A 19285-nucleotide genomic window follows, 5' to 3' on the forward strand; every position below is an offset into this window, starting at 1 on the left:
AGAAAAATATTTTCCCACGTTTTTGTCACTAATCTTCGCATTTAAACAAGACATTGGATATATTAGGTGCTGTTAAAATAAACTGTAATTCCCGTTATTTTGGTGTATGGTTGTAATTTATTATATACAGCTTGACCTTACTAAATGTGTGCAACTCTGAAGAGACTGCTAGCACCATTTGTCACTTTCACTTCCTGTACTTAAACGGCAAATTGAATTTAAAACAAGAAACAAAGAAAAACAACAACAAAAAAGCTGCTGATAACTTTTGTTTTACTGTTTAGATGTCATAATTAATCTATTGCGCTTTCAGAGGCACCATATACCAGTCCATGTCTCAGAAGTAAATAATAAACTTTAGATTGGAGCCTTAGAAACTGTGCCTTAATTATACCTTTATCTTTAGAAATAATTTGTATTAGGGTATAGTAAAACACATTAAATCATCATGATATAAAGTTTACACATGAAATCACCATGAAATAAAGTTTGGAAGGATTCTTGACTTAGGATGGGTTCTTACAATACTACATAAGCCTGTTGAAAAAAAATAGCCAATTGATCTCTAGGCCAGATAGTGATATCAGGCCCACTCGGGTCTCTTACTATTGGAGGTGCTCTACAGTTTCGTATTTTGCATAGTTAGAATTTTAAATAAAAAGAATTTCCCGGGCTTTCCTCACAGATTATACTGGCTATTTATAAAAGACCTTGTATATCTTAGGTATAGTTCAAAGAACCTTTAGTTTCCTTTATTTTGGTGTATGATTGATGGGAGTATTATGGGTTATAGAGTATACAGCTTGGCCATACTTCAGATGTACGCCATTAAAAAAAGTGCTAGTTCCACTTGGTCATTTTCAAATCCTGAACTTGATTATTGTCTGGGACATATTAAGGAAGCACTACTGCATATTATGAAGAAAAAAAAATATAAAATTCCAGGAAACTCAAAAGGAGTGTTGTCCTAAAAAAAACCCCACAACTTTCTGCCTTTGAAATTATGTCTAACATTTGGGCCGTGGATATGCCTGTCTTATCTATTGTTGATAAAGCTCCTCAAAATCTTCACTTATTAACATTAAACCTGCACTTTGTGTGAATTGGAGATGAGTATGTTTTGCGTACCATATAAATAAACAGACAGAGGGCACGTTCTTTTATTGTTTTATTTTACGACACTGAGAGAGAGAGGGCGAGAGGGGGGTTACAACGTAAACATTCAATCGATAACACTCCGAGATGACTCCCTTGATCCCATTACACAACCAACTACCTGCTTTATCCACCGCTCTAAAACTTCATATTAAAACTGCAATACTTAAAGGATAGTATATTATATGTATTCAAACTACTTCATCCCATCGGCTACACCAGTACATAGTCATTTAATATCACATAAATTATTGTGAAAGCATCAACATCCACTCCCATACTGTTTACGCCGTATATATATATAAATCATGATTTTAAACGTGATCATATTATCGTAAAGTTCTATTTTTAGGCGAGGAACCCCTTAAGTTCATGGAAGTTTGGCACTCTTTAAATGCGATTTTCAGCCTTATTAGATTGAACATGGGATTAATTTAAATATATTTCCACACTTCGAACCAAAAGGAGAAAATGAAAGCAAAGTTCAATTTTTTGGGGGTAAATTTATACAGTGGAGCCCGTTTAACAGTGTAGACACATAATTCACAGGCTTTCCTTACTTGCGGTGTCACGCACATGCTTTGTTTATGTTAACCTTCCACCTTGCGCCTCCCCCCCCCCCCCCCTTCTCTCGGGACATCGCTTATTATAAACAATTCATTTGTATTAATACACGTTCAGATTGATAATTACTAGTTTCTTTATTTAGTTTACATATTTAATGATAATAAATGAATAACCTGACAGTGTACTTCATATTTGGCGCTCCCCCCCCCCCCACATACACACACACCATATATTGGCACCCTGGTTCGCCTATTGGGTTTAATCGACCCTGTTTGTCATCGTGGCTTCACAAATATTATTTTCCCATTCAAACTTATGTGGTACAAATGGGTGCCTTTATCAAGCTGTTTGTTAGCCTATGATTTAATTTCAGTACATAATTTTATCGCCATAAAATCGGAAACCTAGAAATTCATGTTTCACCATTAGTGTTACGATTAAATTTTCTCTTGAGTTTTCATAAATTCCACTTCTTAATGCTAATTTCGATATGACTTTATCCCCGGTATCCAACCGATGAAACACTGCTATCGGATTCATTAGGTTAGGTGATATTCTCAGTTTTTATCGTTTTTAGCTTTTGTTTCTGAATGCGCGGAAAATTCTTTTACCTTGCTATTTTTGTTCCAAAACTAAATATTTGTAACCAATAACATGTTGAAATGTATTTCCTAGATTTTACAAAATTCATTTTGAGAAATTCTGTGATGACGAAATTAGACACTTGTAAGGCAAGGTGAAGGATAAGACCTGAGGAAACCAAATGTTTTCCCCTACCGGAACCAGGCGTCAAGCCTGTCGTAGCGCGCGTCGAAGTTACCAATTGTTACAACGCTGCGATACTTTTTACACTGCAGAAACATATTACAGTGATCACTATATTCTACACTAGTGAGTTGAGGAACTTTACTTTGTAAATATGCTGCATGCTGAAAATCGCCTGTTACCATATTTCTCCACGTTTTGCGTCTGTAAGCTGAAAACATACTTGTGTTCGGAAGGTCATGAACTCTTAAGCCAGGTCACACATGTTTTATCCAACCTAAGGACTTTATTGGTCAAGGAATGCGTTATACAACAGTCTCGTAACTCCAGAGCAAAAGGATGAGTCCATTTCCTTTAACCTGTAGCCGTTTGTGGAGCAAGAGTAGGCATTCCACTCTCCAGTCTCTATATGAGTTGACGTCCAAAATACTTGAGAAAGCCATCGAACCTGTGCGTTTTTAGAGTTCTGCCGTTTTTTACAAGTAGGAGACAAATACGTTTTATTATATTTTAAGTATTTTTCTTCCAGTGCCACAATGAATTTAATTGATGTCTAAAGATATGCTGGAAAGTATTTCACATATCTTTTGAGCCATTATGAATTATTTGTTATTCTACAAAATCAGTTGCGAAATATAATGTTTCGGGGATATTTTAAACGTTATATACCCCCTTGTCGGCCAATTCTGCGCGTCAGGTAATTCTGCGCAACGATACGACATTCCTGTAAACATTGGATCACGTTTTGTTTTTGGTCGAATATCTAATTTGTATCAAGAAAGAACTATCGTCCTTTTATGAAGGAAGGGATATTCATAAAGTGTTCAAAAATATCCCACATTTCTACACTAATTCCAAATGAAAACGTAATTTCTAAATGTCAACATGAAAACCCACTTCACGACCGTCTTGAACTTGTAACCCAGAAAATCCTATTTACTACGTATCTTTTAGAATCATAAAATAAATACATTATATAAAGATGGAAATATATACCTTAAAACAATACCGCATTTTAATCCAAGTTTTCAATTTTGCAAGAAGTTGTCCCACACGTAGTTTTATCGTCTGCTATACAACATGTCAACTTGCCGCTCGAATGGGATTCTCAAGAAATTCCCCGGCGTATAGTCTGTTTCTAAATTCTTTAGTAATTTTTTCCACCATGAACGAAAAGTTGTGAACACATTACACCCTATTCATTGTTGATTCTCTTCGATATACTAGCTTTTTTTTTTATAAAAAACTGAACTTTACTAAAAAATTTTACACGATCAGATTAGTTTGCTTAGTATATTTTGCTATTTATTGGCATTGTTGCATTGAATTTTGTAGAACCAGCAATAAACCTGACCTATTTACTCGGCCGAAATGCTGACAAGAACAGTCCAAAGTAATGTATTTCATTTCCATAGCCCGATTAATAAACATTACATCTTTTCAAAGCTATGCGTAGAATAGGCCGATATATCGCGAGTCACGAAAACACAATGGTGGTATCCGGTGTGTCCAAAACTAATTTTATTTTGAACAGAATATTCTGGTGACAATGACCTCTTTATATATATATATATATATATATATATATATATATATATATATATATATATAGAGAGAGAGAGAGAGAGAGAGAGAGAGAGAGAGAGAGAGAGAGAGAGAGAGAGAGAATGAAATATATCCGGTATTAAGGTAGGAAAGGAAAATTATCTTTTTATTATATACCAAACCTGCTCCTGAATCTTAGTTTATAAGGTTCAATTCATTCTTCGACACAACACGCTCATCCCTTTATCGTATAAATTCATCTCACTGTCATATCCGGATCGCATAAATATACGTGACTTAAGAAGCGGTAGGAATGGGTTGACTTAATCTATCGCAGTAAATTATTATTTTATTTTTTTTCATTTTGTAAACTGTTTGAACCTATCTTTTAAAAAAAAGCAAGTCCAGTTCAACAATGCATTACAGCCGGTTGTTTTCTTTTTTCTTTTTTTTTTTTTTGTTTTTGTCGTTCTTGTCAAGTAAATAAGGGGAACCAACTTCAGAGAGACGCGAATGCCATCTGGTAAAATTACTTTATTACAGGTTAATTTCCATGTCTGAAATGTAAGGCAGTTTCTCTTTATTTGTTCTAGCTCACAAAGTACTCATTTTTTGTTGTTGCAGGCAACCACAATCACACTTGGCACGATAGGAAATATTCTTCACGCGTGAAAAATCAGGACATATTTTTCACTTGTGAAAATATGGAAATGAAAAAAAAAGTATGAAAATTATTTCGCAAGTAAGTCTCTATATTGCACACTTAAGTATATAACAACAGATTATTGTTGAAAACATTCCCATCTTCATGCTCCCAAATAATTTAATTTTAGAAATAAAATACTTTAAAGTTAGAAAAGATGATGTTTTGATATTACGGTCGAGCATTAAATATTGTGTATTTACTTCAAAATGACTTCGGTTTTAGTTAGACGTATTTGCTTGATTCTAAGTCTTCTATATTTCGGCCATCTTTTTCTCATTCGGTATTTAATTATTTATATCGTATTTTAACAAGACAAACATTCCACACGCGCATAAAGCTGGTAATTTGGTATGCAATTATTTATCTATGGTGTATAACTTCGTGTGTTTAATATTTTATATAGACTGCAGCTGGGTAGAATAAAAGCCATCAAAATTCTTTTTGATGTTTTACGGAAACAACACTACAGACCTTTAGGGGTAACACGAACATATATAAGCCTTTATAAATGTCGGAAACATGGGGGAACCACTTCAATGGTCACCAGCTAACATGGCTGGGAGCTAACGAGGGGCCCACATAGAAAGAATAAAAGCCATTCTATATGTGTATTTATTGAGTTCTGCCTTTACTTACAGTTCGAACCTGGTATCGTCATATGCCCCAGCGATATAACACTATTGTGCATCGAGAAGGAGCGATACGTGCATAAGGGAGGACATAATGCTCTGTTTCTATCGTCGATTTGATAATTTCCAATAAATATGTATGTGAGCCGTCGAGAAATTCGAATCCTTACATCTTGCAGACGTAATAACGGCGGAAAACAGTCATAATTAGCGATAAAATAAGCTATTATAATATTATTAGCGCTTATTTTACAGGATTGCTTTTCGTTTGCGCGTGTGTGTGTGTGTGTCTGTGCGTGTGTGTTATTTATTTGATATAAATCGTAGTTTATCTGACACGTGTAGGTATATTTGTAGACTACATTGCTTCTATGTTTGATTGCTTGATTCTTTTTGGCTTTTCGGGTTTAAAGAAATATTTCGGCTAATGATAGGCTATACATGGCAGCCAGTTTATTTGGAGGAGAAAGAACTGGGAAACAATCTGATTAAAGTCAAATTTCCACTGTCCTACGTGAAGGAAATAGCACAGTGGAGATCTGGTTTTTTTTTTTTTTTTTTTTAATCCAATTGAACAAGGGAAGAACCACTGACCCACGGGAAACTACTAGCAAGCTTTCTCACATACCCATGTTGGTCGAATCTAGACTCGAGTACCTTAGGGTACTTGACCACCAGGATCCCCAGTTTTACGATCGATTGGTCACTATTCGTGTGAGTGTGTGCGTGCGTATGTCACAAATAGCATAATTTTGGGATTTTTTTCTAAATGATATTTTCAAGAAAATTATCCACCAATCTTCAGGAAAAAGAATATGTTGATCGATAAATTTACCCAATTTATTGATGGGCCACTCTCAGATATCTCTCTCTCTCTCTCTCGATCGATCGATCGAAAGAGAGAGAGAGAGAGAGATCATTATGGCCTCCTTATAGCGGCGGTGTCACTATAGCAATGCAGTGTTACATTGCGAATACGTGCGAAGAAGTACTGGGATCGAACTGGAAAAAGGAAGTCTAAGCCTGCGACACAGCAATTATTTATTAAAATTAAACAACACTACACTAGATATAGAAGAAAAATTACACACAAATCATTTAAAATATATAATAAGAGTTTTTTTTATTAGAGCTAACCAACTTCACACAATTCTCTAAATTCTGCATTTTAGAATTAAATGCCAAATAAATTACCAATAATGGAAAAATGCTTAAAATTAAATATTACAAACTAATACCAAAGCTTTTTTCAATCAAGGTATTGTATTAAATGTTCATTCTAAAAACTAAAATATTGCTTCCTTTAATTTCAAAGGAATTTTGTTTCTAAGTAAATTATTTTGTATCATGAAGTTGGTAGCAAAACATTTCTACAAAAAAAAAATTAATATTATAAATTAACACAATTTCTAAGCAAATATAAACAATCCGAGAGACAATATATTTAAAAATCATATTGTATAATAATATCAACATGTTACAAGTTCTTTAGAGGTAGGTGGAATAATGTCTAAATATGTTATATCTCAATGCATTAGACACCTAAGAAAAATCTCTAACTAAAACGAATTACATTCTTCTTGCCTGAAAGAAATACGAAGCCAGAGATCTAAGTCTGCGGTACAGCAATTCTTGACGAAGCTGTGAGAGCAGGCACATATATAGTGGTCCCTATTCTGGGAGATTTTAATTTTGCCCATAATAGGGCATAACTTTACAACCCTCAGCCTCATTTACGTATCTTTGGAACATGCACAACCCTCATGATTCAAGAAGCAGGAAGCCCTTTTTCTGTTCTAGCGATACTTTGCTTCGTCAAAAATTGCTTCAGCCCGCATCTTAGATCCTAATCTAGTTTTAGTGATGTCTGAAAATTGCCGCCGTGAGAAATCCTCTCCTGAAGATTTGTTTTACAAGATACAGTGAATGATAACCTCTACTGAAGATTTGTTTTACAAGACACAACTGGTGTTTTACAATGATGCTGGCGTAAAGCCTCTTCTGAGATTTGTTTTACAAGATCCAGCTGTAACACTGATAGACTTTATTAAAGGCACCACAGTAGAATCACATAATACAAAAATTCTAACAATGATCATCTTTGTTAAAATTATATGAATTTAAATTGTAATTCCAAATCATACTTTCTAAAAATTCCTAATTTTTTTTTACATCGTAACAATATAAATTATAGTAAAAGATTGCTTCACCCTAAAATTAATGGGTGGAGTAGACCCTGAAATCGAGCACACTGAGCAGGGTTTTGGCATTTCCAGCATCTTATCCGTATCGCAATGCTGATTTCAGGCCTTTATAATTAATTGTTGGAGTTACGAAGAAATGTACAAAGTTCATGAACACTTGGCTCTTTCCACTCTTGCTACCGCTTGAATCGCATGAAAAACATTTCGGACGACTTGTTTATTTTGCAAATTAGTTAATAATTGCTTCATAATCTTCGTGTCATTTGGCATTAGTAGTAGCCACAATAGATTTTCCTACCTAACTCTTCGATCATGTAGTTTGATAAGAACTCTTCCATATTTACTCTTGGGTCGGACATTCCATTATTTTACAAGCAATGGATATTTTCATCCAACATTCAACCTTGTTTCGCTAATTGCACTAGTTTGCATGTCTGAAGAAATAAAAATAATGCAATTTTCTTTCTCCTTTCTTATAGCCTATCCGTTGATACCTGCTATATCTCTAAACAGAGCCCTTCGTTGGTGCTGTTTTTTTTTATTATGGCTCTTTCAAGGTGATCTTTAAATATTGCCTATTATTATCGAGTTTCTTTTGCTAAATAACTTTCATTTAAGTTTAAAATGTGATTGTATATAACAGCTTTGACAATTTCACTCAACGCCTTGGTCTCAGTCTAAAATGGTCTCGGAGGCAGAGGAAACTATAGAATGTGATCATTCAGCAATATGTGACCACATGCACGCACATATCTACAAAGGAGATCGATCCTGATATCGCAGAGATGCGATGTTAGTGTGTGGTAGTGGTATTCGCTACATCTTCTTTTTGTCCTCTACTCTTCTGACTACTTTCCTCATGGCTGGTATCTCTTTTTGTCGTCTACTCTCCTGTATATTTCTCTCACGGCTGTTGTTTAAAAAGATGTCCTTTTGTAGATGAGAGTTCAAACTAGCTCCATCTTTTTTAAGTACCCCACCACTTGCCTTTCCTGTTTCAGTTTTGCTTTAGCATTGGTCTCCATGCACTTTTTGTGAGGAAAATAATCACACTGCATCTTGTCCTTTTAATTGAATTTTACTTTGATCCCTCTTAAATCGGTTTTCAGTACCAAAGTTCCTGAGTATTAGAGGAATTTAATAATCTGTATATTTGTTTAGGAGGTCATCCATTTATTTATTGGAGAAACATACAGGGCATAAAGAAAATCACATAGATGGGAAAACAAATATTTAATTCATTACAACATATTAATATACTGCCGGTCTCGTATGCTTTGAATCGTATCAGACTGGTACTGTATGTTCTTACTGATTTAAGGTGCACAATGTTGATAAAATACTGCATGCATGCCAAAACATTTCCACTCAATTTCGTTAGCCATTGACATGCCGAAATCACATTATAATTATACACGTATTCCTTATTTTTCATGGTTGTGTCTCTAAGGATAATAAACAAAATCTGTTTGCGTTCTCCTGGTGATAAAACAGGCATCTCCTTGATGTTTAATGTGGTGAATTTCTTGTATGTATACAAAATAGTATCATGCGGGCGAAAATATACACAGGCAGTAACATGGTCAACGTGTGTTTGGTGAATTATTGATTATTAGGTACAGATGTCAGGCTACTAGTATATAGCTGGCACTTTTTTCTGTCATCATAATCAAGAAAACGAGGTTCATTATCGATAACAGCGTTTTATGTGGGATCACACAATGGAATAAGACACTTTGAGGTAGAAAGACTAAACTTTTGAAAACGGAAAGCAAAATTGCATGTATGATAGTGTTTCCAATTATCATCTGTTGTTTGTATTGGATTAGCGAAAAGAGATAGTTTTTGCAAATGAAAACATGAGACTATATTTCCAAATTTGAGTAAGCAAAACCTAGAGTAAATATTTTATGTTCAGGAACAAACTAACAGAAACAAACATCAGACTGCGTATCCACCTGCTACAACAGCTTGTGAGATAAGTTATTCAAACGTTATTTTGTACGATCTCCTAAGAACACGATCAAAGCTATGACAAAATGCATCCATTCAAGCTCACGAGGTGAGTTTAAAAAAAAGACACCCCTTAGTTGTCAGGGTATTCACAACTTGATTTCTTTCTAAAATAAACTGTTTATCATATTCATTATCACTATTTTGTAGATACCGTTGATTGTGGAAAATTCGTCGACTTTGTCAAACTCGTTGAAGGGGGGGGGGTGTAATTGCACCTGTACCGTTTTAAATAATAATAATAATGAGGACTTTGTATAGCGCCTAATCTTTAGAAGCTCAAAGCGCATTACAACATTAGACAATAATGATAACAACAAAAAACACCCCCCCAAAAAACCCACATATATAATGATATTATTACAGAAAACAAACACTATGGAATTAAAAAACATAAAAACATGCTGTAAATATTTAAGGTATGGAACATTATTAGATCTTTAAGTTTGTTCTTGCAGTCGAAATAAGTGAGTTTTAAGAGCACTCTTGAATGTGATCACTGTGTCTTTGTGTCTATGTTCAGTGGGCAATTCATTCCACGCTGCTGGGCCATGGTATGCAAAAAGAACGTTGTCCATATGACTTCGTTTTCGTAGTTGGAATAATGAGTATACGATTGTCAGAAGAGGAGCGTAAGTGTCTTGCTGGTGTATACTCATGGGTGAGGTCGGATAGGTATGTTGGACTAGAGTCTGACACTGAAACGTCGCACAGAGAACAAAGTTTGTGTTTGATTCTGGATCGAATGGATAGCCAGTGTAGCGTACAGAACAGCGGGGAGGTGTGCTCTGATCGTGGTACTCTAAGTATGATCCGAGCAGCTGTGTTTAGAACTTTATGAAGTTTCTGAAGTAGATATTGAGATGAACCAGACATAATTGATTTACAATAGTCCAGTCTTGAAAGTACTAATGAACATACAAGTGTACAAGTGTTTTAGTGGCATCAACTGAAAGATATTTGCGAATGGAGCTGATGCGTCTCAGCTCAAGATATGCAGCCTTGCATATGTTCATGACATGTTGGTGCAACGTGAGAGTACTGTCCAGAGTGACACCTAGGTTTCGTACTGACTGTGTGAATTTAATGTTGGTGTTACTGATATTTATTGTTTGAGGTAAAGGATGTGAATGAGAAAGTCTTTGTGTTGTGATCAGAATGGCCTCAGTCTTATCATCATTCATCTGCAGCTTGTTACATGTCATCCATGATTTCAAATCAGAAATGCACCTCTCTACACCTTGGATGGTAGCATCAACTTTAGTTGGGTGGCTAGATTTGTGTATTTGGGTGTCGTCAGCGTACAGTTGGTGAGACACTGGATGCTGATCTATGACACTTGAGAGCGGCTGAGTGTATAGAATGAAGAGAACAGGTCCAAGAATAGACCCCTGTGGAACATCACAACATAGATTAACTGGGCTGGAGTGTATTCCATTTGCAGACATAATTTGTGTCCTGTTGACCAAGTAGGACTTAAACCACAGTATGGCTGTATCATGAATGCCAAATACATGCTGGAGACGGTGAAGTAATATATCATGGTCTATTGTGTCCAATGCTGCAGACAAATCAAGGAGGGCGAGTGCTGTAATCTTTCCGCTATCCAAAGCAGAGAGAATGTCATTAACTACTTTTAGAAAAGTAGTTTCAGTACTGTGGCAAGGGCGATATGCAGATTGTACATTGCTAAAAGGACTGTTTGAATTCAGATGAGATACAAATTGGGATAGAACAACCATTTCTAAGATTTTTTTATATAAATGGGAGATTAGAAACTGTGCGGTAGTTCTTTAAATCGTTATGGTCGAGTGTTGGTTTCTTCAGCAGAGGCTTTACAATGGCGGTTTTGAAAACTGATGGGAATTCCCCGGATGAGAGAGAGAGGTATTAATAACATCAGTTAGTGAAGGAAATACTTGATCTAAGCACTCAAGCAGTAGTGATGTTGGAACTGGATCAAGTTTACATGACTTCGGTGCATTCTTCATCACAATTTTACGTACTAAATCCAAAGAGACAGGTTCAAATGCTGCTAATGGTTGCCGCTGAAATTGTGTATCCCAACTGTATGGTGACGACGAGTCAATTGAAATTGTGTTGTCAAGCTTATCTCTAATGGTTTGTACTTTGTCACGGAAGAAATTTGGAAACAGGTCCGGAAGGTCGAGAAGGTAGTTGGAAGTGGTGTACATTTGTTCCTTGACATTAGCTTGTTAGTAATCTCGAAGAGCTCTTTGCAGCTGAAACTTTCCATGATCTTAGTAGTGTCGTGGGCTGATTTTGCTGCATGGACTATGTTTGTGACGTTCTTCTTAGCGGCTTCATATATTTGCTTATGAATAGTGAGTCTGGTGGAAAGCCAAAGCCTCTCAGCTTTACGGCGGTCTCTTTTAGCAGTGAGAAGCTGGTCCCTAACACTGATATACCATGTAGAACACTTTTGAATTGATACTCTGCACTTGGTGGCTGGGGCATGTTTGTCGAGCACTGAACGCAGGCAGTTATCGAGTTGTTCTGTTGTAGGAGGTAGGCAAGTTGTTAGGTTTGCTTGGATGTCATGCATTAGTTTGGTTCTATTTATCATACGGAGGTTTCTTTTAGTAGCAAATAAAGGTGGAAGATTAGGGACTGATATGTCAAGATGGCATATGATGCAGAGGTGATCTGATGCAAGTTCGTGGGATACCAGGGAGGAACGTAGAATATTATCACGAGGTCTATGAAGAATCCAGTCTAAAATGTGACCATGTTTATGGGTGGGTTGGTTAACTGACTGTTTGAGGTTGAAAACAGTAATGGCATCTAGGAGTTTTCATGTGTTTGAGTTTCCGGGACAGTCAACGTGAAAGTTGAAATCTCCAAGAATAATCAGGTTGCCACCTATCGAATTTCCATACTCCGGAGATTTGGAAACTGCTCCAAAAAGAGAGATTCATTCAGCTTGTTTTTTCCTACTAGGAGGAGGGCGGTATAGACAGAAAAAATGGACTGACCTTTGTTCCAGTGTAAGTGTGGTTTGACTAGCTCAAATGATGTGTGGTAGAAGATGAAAGTTGTTGTGTGGTTAAAACGTTTGATGATGGAGTTCTTTGTGATGACAGCAATTCCACCTCCGCGAGAGTGGCGGGGGAACGACTTGGTGGAGTAACCAGTGGGTGTTAGATCCGCGCACTTGGGCTCATCGCCTGATGTTTTTAGCCATGTTTCTGTCAGGAAAAAGACGTCGATATTCTGATTGTTAATAAAATTAACTATTTCTGTGCGCTTTTCCGATGGTCCTACTGATTGGGCATTGAATAATGCAATACGCAGAGGTATCTCTTGGATAGTTGACACAAAGGTTGACGATTTAATAGGGCTTTGAAAAGGTTATCTAAATTAGCGTCGAAGTTTTAAATTGTTGAGCCGGAAAGGGCATAAGGGAGATGAATGTAATCCCAGTTCGTAGTCTAGCGCACAATGTAGTGTGGAGAGCCAAGGAGTGGTCATTTAAAGCAATTAATGCGGGTCCATCATAGCACAAACGGGTTGACTGGCGAGTATCACGTGATGGCGGTTTGTTCAACAACAAAAAAAAATTGTAGCAGTGGAGCAAGACAGCTGAGGAAAAGTATAATTATTCTCGTTTCCAAAACAAGGAGATGAAGAAACACATACGAACTGAACAGCCAATGCATGATGAACACAATAACGTAGACGAAGACAGGCAACAAGCACATATATCATGAAAAACGGCACAAAATCAGAACAGCTGCTTCAAGCCGGTTAAGCTATAGCGACCATCTTGTACATAACATCTTGTACATAAATAAAATATCACATTTGCGTAAACCTGTTTCGTTGAGCCTAGGTCAGATCGAGAAGATCTCAAACGTGATGCAAACAAATCCCCACCCGAGTTAATTTTAAACTCGCCCGAGACAAGTTATCAGGGACCACGACACTGATATTAACACTGAAGCAGACGCAACCGTTGGAAATTGCTTAACATTAATCCGGAAAATTTGTCAGTGGACGGGTTAGCCGCGATGAAATATGACGGTGGAATATTTCCATTTCTTGCAGCCATTCCAGCGCTTTAAGCAGGTGCTGCTCCAGCGCTTGCAAAAGCGGCTGCCTTATGGGCTTGTGGAACTGCATTCGGAATGGCGTTGAAAAAGGTCGTCGGAAATCACATACGCATAAAAATGAAAAGGTCTTCGATTATTCAGGAGTGGAAATCAGAGATTCCTGGAATTGGTCTTCAGTATGGCCTCGCTCTTGACTTGTCCATTGACCAATTTTGATTTATTAGCAATGACAAAGGCAGTCAAACAAGTTCGATGTGTCTTTATGCGGAATGAACTCGGAGCCATGATTTCCCGCACAAGGGAAACCGGCATCGTTAACCTGGATTCATGATCAGGACCTTCGACAAATACGTGTTGCCACGCAATCATCTTTTATATTTTGACGTATGAACTTGCGCCAACACATGAAGTTGCTTATTATTTAACCGGAGGCGCTATTGCCCGTTTTCTATCGATGTTTTATTATACTATTGTGATGCAAAATCGACTGATGGCCCTATGTGATCATCTTGTTGTTGAAACATTGCATGCACTCGCGAGAAGCAAAGCTTCATGAATCCAACCGTGCAAAAACTTAGTAATTTTGCATTGAAATAAGTTTAATATTGTACAAAATGCCTAATGATATTTACGGACGCTCAAGCGCTGGACGACGCGGTGTTGTCATGGATCTGATAAGGTATGCTACCAAAACGGGTTTGACTGAGTTTATCAGTGGGTTATTGTTGATGTCGACCGAAGCGAGCACGTGATTTTCCAGGATCAAACTGGGAAAGTGAAAGCGTCTAATGTTGACGTTCAATACATTGTTCTGGGGTTGAGAGGCGCTGTTGCAAACAATTTTGCCGTGATTAGTGAAGCCTGAGGAATCAAAGACTCTAGTAGATCTTTCTACGTTTATCAAAGATTATGTTGACGATCCTACAACAAAACAATACGTGGATAAACAAATTTTAAACGTGCCCCTACGAACACGTGTATTAGTTTGATCAATAAAATACATAGGACTGTTTAACAATGAAGGAGAGAAAAACATAAAGGTAAAATAATATGTCACATTGTTTTTGCTGATATGGATGGCTCTGATAAACATAAACCTCACATCTTAACAGTGCGCGAGTCTTGGTGGTATTTATTTATCATATCCAGTTATTATAGGGGGAGGGGGCAATTTACAATATTAATCAGCATAGTGAGCGAGTAGTAACGAACCCGACACAGGTCTTTCAGAATTTTTCATATACACGGTAGCAATATCATTGAGATGAAATTCGTTTGGAAGATTCCACATCTTTCCATTCGGGTACATAACCATATTTAGTGTTTGTGTTTAAGATTAGATTTATCACTGCATATAAGTTAATGGATTCTGATCGCGGTGATGAAGTTGCGGGATTTGCCAATGGGGTGTTAGACAAACTGATAGCAGGATGAAAACATTCATGGTGGTTTTGTCAACAAATATCTGCTTGACAACTATAGCATTTACAGAATTCGTATACACTAAAATATAATCTTGCTAAGAGTCAAATATATGTATCGATAGCTGAGACCACTCTAATGTACCTATTTCAACTCGAGGCCAGATTGGATTGACAGCATTAGCTCGTGAAAATGACCGCTCATTGAATTCTCTACCAATTACGAAAACAGTCCTGGATTGTTTCTACAATGACGAAGTGAAATTCACCTCTGCATCCACCCCATTTACTTTAATAACTTGCACCAGCATTGGCTTAACTGAGAAAAGAATGATCTCGACTGATATTTAACAAGGATGCATATGTCCGTGTAACAGCTTTGGGACGATTACGAGAATGATCGTTTCAGACATTGTAATCTGTATATTTTTTAATGAAAAGTGTACTAAATCCTCAGAACGCACAATTGCCGGAAATTTAAATGTTTCCCAAGAAAAAATATTCTATTATTGGATGACATTTGAACCATTAAAAAGGGTAATTGGTTAGAAGTATTGCATGTGATCAAGGTTAGCGTATCGAGCAAATGTATTACACAATTACATTATTAATAGAACTATGATGGACCCTCAATGGTACCGACAAGAAAAATAATCGAAGCGGAACTGGAACTGCAACATGAAATCACGAAGAGAACCTCACTACTTGTAAAATGTAAAGATGCTTGTCTTGTCGCTAATGCAGTTTGTGTAATCTCCGCAGGAGCATTTGTTGGTTTGGGTGTGGCTGGAATCACGGCAACATCAACCATAATAAATGTGCCAGTCGGAATTGTTCTTGGGGCTATATCAATAATAACAGGTGTTGCGGGTGGTGCTGGTAAAATAATTTCGATATGATTACATTTACGAGTACTATTCAGAACTGCTTGCAGGGCATAAACACGATTAGTAAAATGTACATGTTGGCTCTCGAGGATAAAATAATTAGCATGGCAGAGTTCGAGACTATGTTGGTGGAAATTGAAAATCACCGACAACTCCAAGCATAGATAAGGAACGGCGAAGTGGATTTACAGATAATAACGGTCGACTAATTTGCTTTTAAAGCAAAAGAGATAGATGCCCCCCCCCCAAAAAAAAAAATAATAATCAAGCAGACCTTTGACCGCAAACTATTGAGGAAATACAGATCTACAACTTATAACTAACATTATTAAGACCCTCGAATAAGATAGTCTACCAACTATGAGTTAGGATATAGGCATCAACATCCAGTGACATATAAATGAAAGTAGTAAATATCAATAGAATATATCAGAAACGTTTTTTTTTTGTCGACTCCTGATACTTTCAGATATTTTAGCATTATCCGCACACTTTTGTAATAAGACTCATAGAGCATAATCTAAAAGATATGGAGAAAAGGCAAACAGATGACAGAAGAGTAAACGAAATGCAGATTGCATAAGATGTCACTGTACATTGTACTATTTCCATTAATATTACGCGGGCGTTGATTCAAAATGTGATTATAATTGTCTTTGCAAGTAGTAGTTTTATAGGCGGTTTTCCATGTAACTGTTCATTTATTTTATATGGGCCATTGCATCTGTTTTGTATGACTCTGGGCATTGTTTGACCACTTCATTTTCGTGGATTATTAAAATCCAAAGGTTCCACATAGTATGTGTCTTTTATGTAATTATGAATAAAAGTCATGGGGGAAGGCCGTGATACATACAAAATTTAAAATTACAAAGCCACCATTATTTCTCTACTCTCTCGGATCCCATCAATGTAAAATTATCGTGCATTGAGAAGGAGTGACTGATCCATAAGCGAGGACAGAATGATCTCTTTCTCACTTTCGATTTGCGAGTTTCACCGCCAATAAATGTGTATGGAAGTCGTCGAGAAATTCGAATCCTTACATCACGTGGACATAATAAGCGACAGAAAACAAACATAAACAAACTTGCATTTCGTGTGTGTGTGTGTGTGTGTGTGTGTGTGTTATTAATTTGATATAAATCGTAGCTTATGTTATCTTACACGTGTAGGGCAACTTGTAAATTGCTTTGGTTCTACGTTCGATTGTTTGTTGCTTTTTAGTTTGTATGTTTAAATCCATTCTCAGCTAACGATAGGCTATACATGGCAGCCAGTTTATTTGGTGGAGGAAAACCGAGGAAGAACCACTGACCCACGGAAGCTACAGGTAAGCTTTCTCACACATTCACATTCGTCGAACGCCTTAGATCACTCGGCCACCAGGGTCCCCAGTTCTACCTTTGAGTTGTAAATAAGTGTGTGTGTGTGTGTGTGTGTGTGTGTGTGTGTGTGTGTGTGTGTAAATACAGTGATTCTTTAAATGGAAGTCATAATTGACCAAATTTGGAGATTTTGCTGCGAGTGATATAAACTATGTTAAAAGATTGCGTTATCATAAATTGGTGGATGGGTTAGTGCAGACCTTGAAATCTATTACATTTAACAGGGTTTTGGCATTTCTAACACCTGTGTGTATCGCAATTCCGATTTCAGCAAGTTCAGACTCGAGACTAACGTAACATGGTGTTGACAACATTGCCAAGCTATTATATGTTTTTGTTTTTGTTTGTATAAGCTTTAATTTAAAAAACCCAGACATACAAGTCATAATACACGGTTTTCAAGGAGAGGTCTACAGCATAGAAAGCCTGAATACGACCCGTCAGATATGTATTTCTATTTGTTCTGTTGTTCTCTCATTATCTGCAACACAGCTTTGATTAAGTGTTTTGTGGTGTTTTTTTTTATATAATAAAATATTCAATGCACAGACGAAGGAAAACGGCGTTATGAAACTAGTGTCTGGCAAAATATGTTTTTTTTTAATAATTAAATGAAACATTAATACTTTGTGTACTTGTTAGCCACGTAAATGACATAAATATTGCCATATCAGAACTCAGCGGGTCTTCAAGCGAAGCCTATAGATGTGATTTAGACAAAAATTGTTCGGGTGGTGGAGGTTAGAGAGCGACGTTTAACATCTTGGAAAATAATTTTGAAACTTGCGTTTTTTTTATGTTCTTAACCATAGTGTGCAAATCTCTATTAATACACGCACAACCTTGCGCATGATGACATTAAGACATTTTGATGCACCGAAACACTAAAACACAGAAAACGGCACTGACCTCCTCATTTCCAGTAAAACAGCTTGCACAGTGACCTTTCCATTTTGAGTAAATGTTGTTGTTGTTGTAGGGTTTAACGCCATTTTTCAGCACACGATAGGCTATACATGGCGGCCAGTATTAATGGTGGAGGAAGAACCCGGGAAAACCCCCGGAAAGAACCACCGACCCACGAGAAGCTACTGGCAAGCTTTCTCACATGCCCACATTGGCTGAATCTGAGACTCGAACCCACGCAGACAGAAGTGAGATGACAGTGATCCGTAGCGGAGAGCGCGTTAGACCGCTCGGCCACTCGGGGCCCCTTCGAGTAAATGTACATATATGTACACCAACAAAACAGCAGAAACAAACACGGGGAATACTTCATTCGTCGTAGCTTGAAATACAACTTTGTGAACGCTGACGCCTTATGTAAATATTTTGGAAGACTGAAAAGTAGATGCAAAGTTACGCCATATCACGGAATATTTCAAGATCATGATATATGCAGACTATAACATCGCTGACGTTTACCACATATCTGTACACTAATCCCTCATCCTTCTTTCCCCAATCTCGACATTTGGAATTGCATCAAATTCAAACGTTGGTATACTTTTGTCCATTGTGCAAGTTCTAGTTAGCGATGCAATATAATCTAACACATAATGAGGTGATGATATTAGGTTGTTTTGGATTGGAGGAAGCCATGATTCTTTCACAAGATGGACCCAAGGTTCGAATTTGGGACCAAAACGGTGCAGAGAGAGAGAGAGAGAGAGAGAGAGAGAGCAATTCCAAGCAAGCTCGACTATTATTAAAACAATAAACTTATAGACCTACGCAAAAGCATTAAAGCGATTTATATTTCCTTACTGGTAATTTAAGCGAAAATAAAACGTTTTTATAACCTAGAGTATGGGACATGGGCGACATCACACCCACATGCTTACATTAAAGAAAGTATGTCTAGACAAAGTTCCTACCTAACTCTTCATCATTCTTCCATATTTACTGTTGGGTTAGACATTCCTATATTTC

This window comes from Sinohyriopsis cumingii, chromosome 1, assembly GCF_028554795.1.
Source record: "Sinohyriopsis cumingii isolate HCF-2022 chromosome 1, ASM2855479v2, whole genome shotgun sequence".
NCBI lineage: Eukaryota > Metazoa > Mollusca > Bivalvia > Unionida > Unionidae > Sinohyriopsis > Sinohyriopsis cumingii.